This window comes from Camelus bactrianus, chromosome 18 (genome assembly GCF_048773025.1).
Source record: "Camelus bactrianus isolate YW-2024 breed Bactrian camel chromosome 18, ASM4877302v1, whole genome shotgun sequence".
NCBI lineage: Eukaryota > Metazoa > Chordata > Mammalia > Artiodactyla > Camelidae > Camelus > Camelus bactrianus.
The window spans coordinates 3,479,020-3,493,178 of NC_133556.1; the positions used below are offsets into that span (position 1 = coordinate 3,479,020).

The window sequence follows — 14,159 nt, forward strand, 5'->3', positions numbered from 1 at the left end:
CCGAGGCCACGTTCTTGCCGGGCATTCCCCTTCCTGGTCCTGCCTCCCTCGCTGCCTCATGGGCCTTCCCAGAGGGCCCTTCCTCACTGGGATCCTTGCACAAAAATCCCCGTCGTGGGCTCTGCCCTAAGATGGGAGATGTCAGTCAGTCTTGGATGGGTGGAATGAAAGAAGGAAGGAAGATGGATGGATGGATGGGCTGATGGGCAGATGAATGGGCCGATGGAAGGATGGATGGGTGGGGAATAGGTGGATGGGTGGGGATGGGTAGAGGGGTGGGGGGATGGGTAGAGAAGTAGGTGGGGTAGGTGGATAGATGGGGGATGGATGGGGCTGGGTAGAGGGGTGGGTGGGTGGACCAGTGCTTTCTGCCCAGGGCCCTGGCCTGCAAGCACTTCCCAGGCTGAGTGGAGCTATAGGGCCCCAGGAAACCCCCCTCAGACCCCCCTTCCCCCTTCCCTGGCAAGAGACAGAGGAGCGCCCTCTGTGTCTCCCTCTCAGCCTGTCTGGGACATGTCAGTGTCATCTGGAGCTTCCCGGTGAGGCCTCCCTCCAAGCGCGGCATGTTTCAATCTGCTGAGGGCTGGGAGAAGGGAGAAGGGCGGCTGCTGCAACCCAGCCCTGCAGGGCCTCATCCTGCAGCCCCTGGGCCCCTCCTGCCTCCTCCAGTGATTTGCAGCACGAGCTGGGACAGAGCAGGGGTGGATGCGGCCATGGCTGCTCTCCTAGCTCTAGGTTTCTCTGTTTTCCAACATTTCTATGGCGAAAACAGTTGCCTTTATAATACAGTCTTTTTTTTTTAACTTTTGCCAGGGGGAGGAAGTTAGGGTGATTTATTTTTAGAGGACATACTGGGGATTGAACCCAGGACCTCGTGCATGCTAAGCATGCACTCTACCACTTCAGCTATACCCTCCCCAAACATATAATATAGTCTTAGAGACACAGTGTGTACTCTGGAGAGGCTAACACCGGCCATGTGACAGGCTCCCAGCTGCTCCAATGTCCTGTCTGGCTGCAGAGCAAGGCAGGGCTCTGGCCTGGACCCTCCCAGCCATGGCCAGGGAGGCCCTGGGAAGAAAGTGGGACCTGGAGGGGCCCACGGAGGGAGCAAGACAAGGGAAGAGAAGGGAGAGGCGCTCCAGGTAGGGGACAGTGGGCAGCCAGTGACCCCAGGCAATCAGCCCTCTCTCTCGTGTGGCCAGGGAGGGGAGGATGCTGTCCTTTGTCCTCGGGGACTCTGGCTGGGATCTAGAGTGGGGTCCACAGGGCCATAAGCCCGGCCTCCCTGCCCCAGATGGCCCCCCCCCCCGGGCCCCAGAGGCCAGCAGGCCAGCCGCACCACCCCCCGCCGGGCAGGGACCCGTGGACGCAGCGCAGCCCCTCCCCCACCCAGCTCCCTCCGCAGCCTTTTCAACTTGCTTCGGTATAAAACAAGCCAACGGGGGCAGGCAGCGGAGACTTTGTTTAGGAAAAGAGCAGGCCTCAGCACCTCCCAGGGTTGGCAGCATTCCTGGGCCTGGAGAGGGGAAGGGGGAGAGGAGCACCAGTGGGAAAGGGAGGCAGGAAGGCCCCCAGCCGGGGTCCCCACCGCTGCCAGAGGCCGGCCTGCCTCAGTTTCCTCACTGATCAGTCACACGGCCTGGGTCCTGTGTACCAGCTGGGGTAAGGCATCAGGGGTTCCTGGAGCCCCTCTCACAGAGCCCCTGGGCCAGAGACCCACCCAAGGCTCAGAAAGGGGCACAGCAGGGGACAGCAGAGACAGGCCAGCCCGCCCCGGGCCTCAGTGACCCTGCTGTACAGTTCTGAAGTGAACTACATACAGACCCTGCCTGTGTGGGCCGTCCGCGTGCGTGTGCACCTTACTTCCTGGGGCAAAGTGGCTTCTGCCCCAGAGGAGCCTCCAGGCCCCAAGGGTAGCAAGGGCCCTGTTCCAGGTAAACCCTGGACCGCCCTCCTTGGCACAATTTTCAGAGGCGGAGACCGGGCGCAGAGAGCACGATGCAATGCCTTGCTCTTGCTTGGGGTCCCGCATTGGTGGAGCCTGGGTTCCCACTGGTGGGTTGAGGGGAGAAACTTCTCCCAGGGCTCCCCCAGGGCCCCACCCCAGCATCCTGCTGTCCCCAGCTGTGCACCCCATGGCAATGGCGGGACAGCTGTCCCAAGTTCGTGCAGAGACGGATCTGAGGGCCTGGTGGAGTTGGAGGGGTCCCTCCTGGCACAATTGGAGGAGGCCCCTGGAGAGGGGCTATGGGTGCCCCCCACCCATCCACACCTGCTCCGCCCCATTCTACAGGCTCTGCTGACACCTGCTGGCCACTTGTCCCATCACCATAGCAACCCCAGCTGTGCCTCCCAGCCCCCCAGCAGGGGGCGGATGGGGTGGGGCTTGCCCGAGGCCGGATGGTGAGGGATGAGAAGTCACAGGAGGGGGCCCAGCAGCAGCAGCATGCATCTTCCAGGGACAGCCCCCATCACTCCTGTTCAACTCCGTGCCTCCCACCCGACCCTCATCACCCCCCCCGCCCCCACACTCTACACCCAACCCCAGCCCATACCTCGTCCCACTTCCCCACCTCCCATGTCTGCCCCTCCTGCCTGACGCTCCCCAGAGCTCAGGGGGTATGCACCCAACCCCCTACCCGAGAGCCCCAGTTCAATCATCACCTCCCCCTAGGCTTCTGGGGTTCCCTCTCAGGAACAGTGACCCCTCTCACCCAGCTTGGACCCCCCAGAAGGCAGCGGGAGGCCTCTTGCCTACCCCAGCCCCTCTGGGTCTCCCCTCCTTGCTAGCTCTGGCCTGTGCCCACCTTACTCCACCTCCTCTTCTATAGCCTCACCTAGGCCCTGTCACATTCACCTGAGCAGCTGTCACATCTCACCTGGGTGGCTGTCACAGCCCAGCTCCTCTGTGGCCCGACACACACCCTGTGCCCCGGCGTGGCCCAGACCCTCCCTCAGGCTGGACCACACAGACTTGCTGTTCCCACGTGGGTCTCTGAGCATGCTGTGCCCCTCTCCACAACTCTTCCAGCTTTCTCTCCCGTCAGCAAAGCCTTCCAGAACATTCCACCAGCTGCATCCCTGGGCCAGGCATCACCTGGAAACTGTTCTGCCCCCTGCCAAGGTGCCGCCTGGCACTACCATGACTGTGGGGTCCCCTCTGGGTTGGAGCTGAGCCCAGGGCAGCACTGGGAGGTGTTGGCTGACCTGATGCCTCCTCGGCCCTTCCCTTCGGCCTGACTGGGGACTGACTCCTCTAAACCTACTCCCCCTTCCCCAGGCCCCCTTCCCCTGCTCCAGGGGTCTCCCTGGGGCTGCCGGCCACACCCTGTGGGATGACAGGGAGACTCAGGCCAGTCTTGACATAACCCGACCCCACCTGCCCCGCATAGGACTGCCGAGGATCCAATGTACTCAGGGCCCTGGTCCTTTCCCAAGGTTCCCTGGGGTTTGGGGCTGGTCCCTGCTCCAGGCCTCAGTACCCCCAGCTGCGCTCGTCAGGCTGGGCCCATGTGACTGACAGCTTGGTGATGCCAGGACAGATCTTGGTGGTGGAGGGGGGACTAGCCCTTCCCCAGATGCCCACTAAGCCCTGGGGTACCACCCAGTGCTGGGGAAACCCAGCTGCCCTGAGGATCTGGTCCAGCACCTGCCCTCAGCCTCACACCCTGCAGCCCGGTGGTGGCCCCCACACTGGTGCCTCTGAAGTTCGTGAAAGCCCTGAACTTCAACAGGCCCCTAAGAGGAGGCTGGTCCCACAGTGGGAGGGGGGAAAGGAAGAGAGGGGCTAAAACCTACCGTCTTCTCTTGTCCTTCCTTCATAGCCAGACCTGCTTTAATCATCAGTCCAATGGCAGCCCTGAGAGCCTCCAGGCCCTCCCCACCCTCCCCACCCGGGGAGGCAGCCAGAATGTCAGGGGAACTTGGCCATATCTGGCCACGGCCATGGCCATGTAAACAGTCAGGCCCAGAGAGGCTCCACAGACTGGTCAACAGCACAACCCAGCCTCCCAGGCTCCACTTCCCACTCCCTCTCTCCCTGCTAGCCTCTGTCCTCCTCTCTCTATCCACTGTTAACCTGTTAATCTGACTTCTCTCTGCTTCCTTGTCTCTGTCTCTAGCACTCCAGGCACAGGGAGCAGCCTGTGCAAAGGCCCTGTGGTGGGCCAAGTGCAGAGTATTGGGAGACTTGAAAGGAGACAGGAGGAGCAGAGGGGAGCTCACAGAGGGGAAGGCGAGCTGGAGAGGGGCAGCGTGGGTGCAGAGGCTCAGAACAGGGTTGTCTCCTGCAAGATCACACAGACTTGTAGGCTGACAGTCAGAGAAGGGCTCAGGTCTGCTCAAGTCAGAGCCACAATAGTCATTACACCTGTGTATCAGAAAAGGACTTAGGGGACTCCATGTGCTCCTCAAAATGCAATCTGTTCCACGCCCGTTCTGTGGTAGCCCCATGGTTTGGGTGGGCCTTGACTGTTCTAAGCAACCCAGGATGCTCTCATCCCCCTGGTGACAGTGACTAGTTCAGGAGGAGGAATAAATAAGGAATCCCACGGCCTAGTTGGCCAGTAGCTATCGCAAACAGTCCTTAGAGACACCACTGAGCTACTGGATCAATCCTGACCTGAAGTCTACAATACCATTCCTTTATTACAATAAATTCCCTTTATTGTTAAGCCATTTTGAGCATGGTTTTCTATTTTTGCTTCCAAACACATCCTGATACCGGGGATGGGAGTGCATTCCCCCAGCGACTCAACATAGCAATGAGACCACCTCAGAAGCTAGACAGCAGAACCGTTTCCAGATGGCCATAAAGCAAAAAGTGACTTTCCAGTGTCAGGGAGGATCAAGGTATATTCTAAAAAGCAACAGAAGGTCTGGGGACATTGGCCCTTAGATAGCAAAGAACTGCAAGGCCCCACAATGTCCCCAAGTGGCCAGGAGCAGGTGGGAGGTGGGGCAGGTGGCTGGCCTGGGTCTGAGGTCTGGCCCCTTGCTCACCAGGTCTCCAGGCCCCGTCCCAGCCGAATGCCACCACAGCCGCCGCGCCGGGCTGGCCCGCACCCACAGCCCGCCGTCCAACTCACTCAGTAAGTGTGCCGCCAGCTTCTGCACCACCCGAGCTGTGCTGGAAAACTGCCCAAAAGTTAAAAGAGATTTCTTTCCAGCAGACGTTGCTCCGGCGGATCCAAGCCCTTATCTTCCCCTTCCAGAACAAGTGTTGTTCATTTCACTTCCTAAAAAAAAAAAAAAAAAAAAAATCTAAACCACAAACTGAAAAACAGGTGGGACCGTTTCAGGATTTGGCTGGAGCTCGACAGGGAGCTGATAAGTAGCAGCCAGCCAGTTGCTGGGCAACACGGCAACAAGTCGCGGAGAGAAGTGCCCAGTGATTCTGGGGTATCCCCCCGCCCCCCCAGAATACAGCTGGGCACGAGCAGGCCCAGGGCTCCCCAAGACCTTTCTCACTCTACAGAGGTTGCACCCCTAAGTATTTGGGGGCCAAGCAGGACGGGTAGCAGAAGAGAGGAATCCACCTGTGCAGAAACAATGAACCGTCTTAACAGAGCAGAGATGCCAACACTGACTGCTCCCAGGGAGGCGAAGGGCACTGGGAAAGCGCTCACAAGCAAATGCCCGTCTGACTTGGGAACCCAGGCTGCAGGGCAAGATTTTACTAGGGGCTACTGATGGACATTCTGGAAGCAGGTCTGCAGAGATGGGACACAGGGCTCTACCTTGGCCCAGCTCTGGTCCACTAAATCATTGGCACCAGGGCCTAGAAGTCACGCAATCAAATGTACAGCTGATCCAAAAAAGCCATGAGACAAAAACAACCAAACCTACAAGGTACTCAGTGTCACGTGGGGGCCTACAGCTGTGAGCCCCGGGGACCATGTTACTGCAAAAGCTGGCAGTCAGCTGGTTGAAAATGGGAGAAATGACGGCTTTGGCTTCCCAAGTTGTGAGAGCAAATGCCTTAGTAGAGAGCGAAGGTTCAAAATGACACCTGATATGTAGCGAGTAACCCAGAAACATAAGCCCCTGTGAGTATACTTACAAGCTACTTAAATTTAATACAATCCTAAGAACACTCCTAAAATGAAAAGGCCAAGAGCTGAAGACACATGGGGTGACATCTGTCACTTGCACACCTGGCTCCTGCCCGCTTCTCTGTCTTCTTTCACCCTCTGCCCTCCTCCAAGTGATGCTTCAACTCACAGCTTTTGTTAGCAGTAGGGATTTTTTTCACCGCTTCCATGAAGCCTCTCCTGCTTCCTGTACGTGGAAGCCGCCTCTTCCACCACTCAGATCCCGTAAGGGTTTAGCACAGGGAACTATATTCAATACTTCGTGGAAACCTTTAAGGAAAAAGAATATGAAAATGAGTATATGAATTAATGTGGATGCCTGACACATTGTGCTGTACGCCAGAAATGGACACATTGGAACTGACCACACTTCAATAAAAAATAAAATTAATTTAATTTAATTTGATTTATTTTAAAAAGGAGAGCTCAAAAAAAACCCCAAATCCTATAAGGGTTTATTTGTCCCTCTCTGGTGACCTTTATCACTCCCTACCTAGAATAGTTATTTATATAGACATCTGCATGCGTTATTTATTGCTGGACAGTAAATTGCCCTAAAGCATAACAGCTTAAAGCAATAAGCATTTATTATCCCACACAGTTTTGGTGGGTAAGGCATCCAAGAGCACCTCGGCTGGGTGATTCTGACTCAGGCTCTCTCTCGAGGTTGCGGCCAACTGCCGGCAGGGGCTTCTGACTGGGCTGCAGGCTCCACATCCAAGACGGGTGTGTGCGTGGCTGCCAGCAGGAGGCCTCAGCTCTTGACCACGCGGACCTCTCCACGCGGCTGCCTGAGCACCCTGACAGCCTGGTGGTGGCCTCCCTAGGGTGAGCAGTCCAAGGGAGGGAAGCTGATGCTGTCTGTCCTTTTTAACTTAGTCTCCATCATTTGTGCAATATCCGGTTACTCAGGCCAGGTCTATTCGGTACACGAGGGGCCCCCACGGGGAGTTAATACCAGCGGGCAGGGACATTAGGGGCCATCTTGGAGGCTGGCCAACACGGTGTCTTTTTGTTCCTTTTGGAATATAAGCTTTAGTCCACACTCAGCATCTTACACTTAATTAACATTAAATAAACGTGTTAGATGAAAAAAAAAATGAACATGGAGACACCTACTCACTGGCTAACTATATTTTGTTCAACTAAACCCCACTGGCCTCCATGGATGCACAAGATGAAGTCCCCCAGGCCTGCATGGGCCAGGGAAAGAGGAGGAGGTGGCCTCTGTGTGAACAAGGCAGCAGGAATTGGGGTTGGGAGCCAGCAACCTCTGGAGGAAGGAGGGAGGGACGCCCAGGGGTGAGGTGATGATTTCCCAGGGGCTGGACAGCTGAGGGTGGTTAAGAGTAGGATTCAGAAAGGATCATCAACTTAACAGCAGCAACAACAAAGAAAGCAACTTAAAAAGTAGGCAAAGGGGAAAATTTTTAAAAAAAATTTTTTTAACGGGCAAAGACTTGGATAGACATTTTCCCAAAGCAGACAGACAAAAGGCCAGTAAGGAAACGAAAAGATGCTTGACATCACTAAACATCATGGAAATGGAATCCGAGACCACAAAGAGATACCACTTCATACCCACTAGGATGGCTATTATCAAACAAACAGATCAAAAAACACCAGAAAACAGCAAGTGTTGACCAGGATGTGGAGGAATGGGAACTCCTGTGCACTGCTGGTGGAAATGCAAAATGGTGAGGCCATTGTGGGAAACGGAACAGAGGTTCCTTAAGAATTAAATATAGAACTACCACACCATCCAGCAATTCCACTCCTGGGTTTACGCTCAGAAGAACTGAAAGCAGGGACTTGAAGAGATATTTGTTTATCGCAACATTATTCACAGGAGCCAAAAGGTGGTAGCAACCCAAGTGTTCATCAATGGATGAATGGATAAACAAAAAGTGGTCCATCCCATACAATGGAATAATACTCAAAATGGAATCATTTTTTAAAAGGAAGGAAACTCTGACACCTGCGACAGCATGGATGAGCCTTGAGGACATTATGCTGAGTGAAATAAGCCAGTCACAAAATGACAAACCTTGTGTGATTCCACGTATTCCACTTACGTGAAGTCCCGCGAGTAGTCATTCCCATAGACAGGACGCGGAGCAGCGGTTGCCGGGGGCTGGTGGAGGGGGTGGGGGAGTTAGTCTTTCATGGGGACAGAGGTTCAGTTTGGGAAGATGAGAAGGTGCTGGAGATGATGGTAGTGATGGTTGCACAACGTGAATGTACTTAATAAAGAACAGATCATAGGCCTAAACGGAAGGATGAACACTACACAACTCCTTGAAGAAAGCATGAGAGAAAAATCTCAGGGACCTCGGGTGTGGCAAAGATTTCTGAAAAACAAGAAAAGCCAAGTTATGAAGAAAATAAATCGGTAAATTGGATTTCATCAAATAAAATTTTTTTAAGTTTGCTCTTCAAAAGGCATGATGTTAAAAAAGCCAAAAAGGCAAGTCACAGCCCAGGAGAAAAGAGATATCTGACAAATGACTCATTCAGCAGCGAAAAAAAAAACAAAGAAAGAAAGAAAAAGAAAAACTCTTACAATTCAATAGTAAGACAAATGACCCAATTAAAAAAAAAACAGGCAAAAGAGCTGAACAGATACTTCACCAAAGAAGATACACTGATGGCGAATAAGGCCGTGAAAAGATGCGCAGCATCACAAGTCACTACAGAAACCCCCGTGACAACCACGAGGAGACACACACAGCCACCAAAATGGCTACAATGAAAGGCCCACTGTGCCCAGTGCTGGCGGAGATGTGGGGAAATGGGAACCTGCCCGTAGGAGTGCAGACGATGCAACCGCTTTGCAGAACAGTTCAGTAGTTTCTTAGAAAGTCAGACCGCTACCACAATACAGGCTTTCTCCTCCAAGGTACTTGCCCAACAGAAATGAAAGCCAACGCCTGGGCAAAATCTGGCATGTCAATGCTCAGAGTAGCTGTATTGGCAACAGCCAAGTCCTGGAAACAAGGCAAGTGCGCATCAGCAGGTGAACCAGGAGACAAACGTGGCTGGGGGACAGGGCGTTGGGTGACGGGGCGCTGGGCCGAGGAACACGCAGGAGGACGCTGATGCCACAGCCAGTGGGACCCTTACTGGTTGGGGCCGGCAGGTGGGGGTGCACAGTGGCCATCTGTGGGCTTTGATGCTGCACACCTTGGGCGGGGCTGGCACAGCGCGGGAGAGGACAAAGCCCTGCCCCCTCCAGCTCGAATTCTGGGGGAGGAGGGGCAGCTGCTCCCTGAGGATGGTGCTCCCCTCAGCGCCTTGAGTGGGGCCAGGGAGGGGCCGTGGCACCGCCAGGATCTGCTATGACATCACCCCGGCGCCCAGGCAGAGGGTAGAGGCCGGAGGGTCCCCCACCCAAAGGCCCCGACACACCCAGCCCTGCAGCTTTGTAAGCTGTCAGGCCTCAAGCCTCTTGAACAAATATGCAAAGCTTATCGCAGGCAGCCCTAGGGCTGGGGAGCCCCTCCCCGGGTGGGGGATCCCAGCTGTGATCAGTAAGAGGAGGGCCCCCTCAACCAGAGCGCTGCGCCGGCCCCCCCGGGCCCCAGTGCAGCGGGGATGCGGATGATTGTGCAGCCAGGCTTCTAAGAAGGCGGGCTTAAAGACCCCACCTCCGCCTGCCTGGGCCCAAGTCCACGCCGTGAGGAAAGACGCCAGAAGAAAGGTGGGTGGGAGGACAGAAGCGGAGGCGGGCGATTTATGGTGTAAACACAGCCCTTGTGCGTGGCAGAAAAATATTTTTCTTCGAACACTCAAGACTCTCAGCCCCGTTTCCCAGAAGCACTATTATCTCTGAACAACACTGCTTCCAAAAGGGAAGAAAAAAATAACGGGCGAGGGGGAGAGGGAGAAAAAGCTTGGTGGCCACAGAACAAACGCTCCGGGGCTTCAGGGGACTTGGCAGGCGGCCACTGTGGGAGGCGCTGGGGGGCCCGGGCTGCCCCCCCAACCCCCCAAGCCCAGGCGCTGGATCTGGGCCACGTTCCCTCACCTCCAGCGGGGACTGCAGCCTTTGGCTTGGAGTCATTTTGGGGGACCACACACGTGCCCACAGCCATGCTCCCAAATCCTGCACAATTACTCATGACCTACTGTGCGATGGACCTGGGGGGACACAAAACATGTGACGGGGCCTGGGGGGAGGGTGTAGCTCAAGTGGTAGAGCGCATGCTTAACATGCATGAGGTCCTGGGTTCAATCCCCAGTCCCTCCTCTAAAAATACATAAATAAATAAATAAGTAAATAAACCTAATTATCTCCCCCTGAAAAAGGGGGGGCCCGGACGCCAAGCAGCACAGAGGAGCCCAGGGCCCGAGCAGGGTCTGCCGAGCCGGGACTGGACCGCATCTTTCCTGCGCCGGCGGCACTGCTGCGTCCAGCGTGCACTGCGGTTGCTGTTGGTTGGTTGTACCACTGAGAACTTCAAATACATTTTGGGAACAAAAATCCCCAGCGTCAGATTTTTTTTTTTAAGCAGACAATGAGTGTTCCCAAAGCCTGACTTGTGGCAAACTGGATTGAAGAGTCGCTGCCTTCTCTGCACCCCTTGATTGAATCCAAGTCCCCAGACATGGAGCAGCCCGCCCCATGCCCAGCCTGTGTGCTCAGACAGGAGGACGCACCAGCATCTTCCGGCGGGGGCGGGCAGGGTCTTACCATCCAGAAAGGGAACGATGAGCCACTGGGGCCCTGTGATACAAAGCCATACTCCTGTTCCCTACCTGGGGGATAACGTCTGTTCTTTCTGGGGCTGAGCAAAACACCGTGTACTGACACCTCAAATTCTAAACACCTTGAGACCCTGAAAAAAAATTTTAATGGAGGCAGTGGGGATTGAACCCAGGACCTCATACATGCTAAGCACGCACTCTACCACTGAGCTCTACCAACCCTCTAGCCCTGAAATTTTATTTCTAAGGATGCTTTCCGTCCTGAAAAAAAAAAAAAACGATGCACAAATATTAAGTTTATAAGAATGCTCACTGCAGCACTGTTTACAGAAGTAAAAAGCTAGACACTACCTGGTCATCCCATCACCGGGGGTCAGTTAAGAACTCAAATAAGTAGTTAAAGCTGTCACAAACCATGCTGTAGGAGGTTATGTGAGGCAGAAACGTGGGCACCACCGAAATCATCAAAAAGGGCATTGGGTGAAGTTGTTTGCAGGATTTAATCCCATTTTAATTTTGTCGATATATACAGACACGTAAAAGTCCAAAGAGAAAGACTAGAAAGATAGACTCCAAAGTAGTCATACTGGGAACTAAATTCTCTTTCCTTTTGTTTGCCTGTGCTAGTTAGATTTTCCAAATGAACATTATTTTATTAGGGGAAAAAAAGACGAATTTAAAACCTGAATTTAGTAGGATAAGGGAAATGAACAGGGAAAATCTGAACAAGGTATAGAGACGGTGCAGGAAGAGAAGTGGTTCCTTCTGTCTGGAAGGGCCAGGACCGGGGGGGGTGGGGGGAGCGCTCTTAGGCTAACCTCAAAGTCCTCTGGATTTTGCCGGACACATGGAAGTTTGCCACAGTCACAAGAGGGGAAGGACAACTCCAGCAGAGGGAAAAGCACAACCAACCGACAGGAGACATCTAGTGCCCGTGTGTGTCCCTGAGCCTGGCACATCAGACAGCCGAGCCCCCGAGGAGGGCCCGGGGTCCTGGCCCTGTCCCCGGAGGGCAGAAGCAGCCTGTGTGGGAGCTTAGAGCATCTGTACTTCAACTGCCTCTGGGTCCATTGAGAGCAAGATGTGCCAGCAGTAAAAAGTCTTGGGAAACACACATTTATTTACGTAAAAATGAAGGCCCTCATCTCCTAATACAGAGAGTGCCTCAAATCAATAAGAAAAAAATAACAGAAAAAGGATAATCCCAGCGGCCTTTAAAAGAAAAGATGCTCAATTTTGCTCATAAAAGAAATGCTCAGTAAAACTGCACTGAGAGATTATTTTTCACCCACCAAGTTTGCAAAATCCAGAAGTTAAAGAACACCGTCTTTCAGCAAGACTACGGGAAATAGATACTCTTGTACCTTGTCAGTGGGAAAGTAAACTGGTTCAACCAATCCCGTGGAAGACAATTTGAGGAGTATCTATCAAATTTATAAATGTATACACTCTTTGACCCAGTGATTCCACTACTAGGAATCCATTTTATAGATACATGCATATGTGTCAAATGACAAATATTCGAGTTATTAATTTTCAGCATTGTATGTAATCAGAAAAAACTGAAAACCATCTAACAGGGGATGCATTAAATAAATTATAATACATCCATCCAGTGGAATACTACACAGCTGTCAAAACTAAATGAAGAGGTGATAGAGGCAAAAATGACCAGGTAAGAACCATCAAAAATCGACCCCTCATAAAATCAATGGGAAAAACTGGCAGAAATGATCAGAATCAACTTCTTCAGAACTCCAGAAATTAAGCAGGGGCTTGCAGCAACCTGGGAAGTGTTTATTCAAGAAAACTGACTGAATCTCAGTTGCAAGTTTGTGGATTTTGGGGGTGAGGTGACTAGGTTTATTTATTTATTTTTTAATGGAGGTACTGGGGAATGAACCCAGGACCTTGTGCATGCTAAGCATGTGCTCTACCACTTGAGATATGCCCTCCCTCTGCTTTGTGGATTTTTAACTTGTCCTGTCTCATGTCCGTTTCTCTAGCTCAGTGTCAGCTTTGAAAATTAACAGCCCACATTCCCAGTCTCAGAAGGAGCAGAATGGCACTGAGGCTCTTCCAAAGCCTTATTCCCAAAGAACTGGCGCTACTGGACATGTCCAGTGGACCCCTGGAAGATCCCATTGGAAAAAATTATCTTTACTTAACCTACCTCAGAACTCACTCAGTGCTAAAAAGCCTTTCACCACGGGGCATTTGTCTAAAACAATTACAAGTAAGTGTTTTAATGCTGCAGCTGCCTGAGACAATGAATAACAGTTGGAACAAGTAACAGACTAACCAAAATAAAAGATAAATAAATAATACATAGATAATAGGCTAACCAAATAGCTGAGGAATGAGATGTCCAAAGGAGGGCTTTGAAAAGCTCTGACATATTTGGAACGTACGTCCTTGGTGGGTAAGGGAGCTCCTTGTGGTCCCTCCTAAGGCACTAATCTCATTTGTGAGGGCTCTGCCATCGTGACCTAATCACCTCCCCAGGGCCCCCACCTCCTAATACCATCCCCTTGGGGGCTAGGATTCCAACTATAAATCTGGGGGGACACAAACATTCAAACCATACACTGTGTGATTCCACTTAAAGGAACTATCGAGAGTAGAGAAAGAAAGCAGAATGGTGGTTGCCAGGGGCTGCGGGAGGAGGCATGGAACTTCAGTCTGGGATGATGAAAAGAGCTCCATGGATGGACGGTGGTGATGGCTGCGCAACAGTGTGAATGTGCTTGATGCCACTGAACCGCACACTTAAGAGCGCTTACAGTGGCTTAAAAAGGGGGGAGGCAGATGGAATATATATTCGTATTTGCTTGTATATAAAGAAACTATAGAAAGATACATAAAAAACTGAAGCAGTGGTTCCCTGGGGACAAGAGAGGAAGAGGTGGTGAAGTGAGTGGCTGAGGGACAGAAGTAAGAAAGGGACTGCTTACCCGGAATCTTCTGATATTTATTCACTGTTGAATCACATGAATATATTCCTATTCCAAAAATTACATTTACAAAATCAAATCAGAAAGAACACAAATAACAAATGGTGGAGAGGATGTGGAGAAAAGGGAAGCCTCCTGCTCTACTGGTGGGAATGTAAACTGGTGCAGCCACTGTGGAAAACAGTGCGGAGGTTCCTCAAAAAACTAAAATTAGAGCTACCATGTGACCCAGCAATTCCACTCCTGGATATATATCCAACCCCCCCCCCCACTAATTCGAAAAGACACCTGCATCCCAATGTTCACGGCAGCATTATTTACAACAGCCAAGACACGGAAGCAGCCTAAGTGTCCGTGGACAGGTGAATGCATAAAGATGTGTATATTTATACACACACATGTA

At 52.5% G+C, this 14,159-nt stretch overlaps 1 non-coding gene across 1 annotated transcript; it reads left to right on the top strand.

Annotated features, from left to right (window-relative positions):
• Positions 1-10,266: 10,266 nt before the first annotated feature.
• On the top strand, positions 10,267-10,344 carry TRNAV-AAC (transfer RNA valine (anticodon AAC)). Its single transcript has one exon. It is a non-coding gene; the product is annotated as a tRNA-Val (tRNA).
• Positions 10,345-14,159: the final 3,815 nt, after the last annotated feature.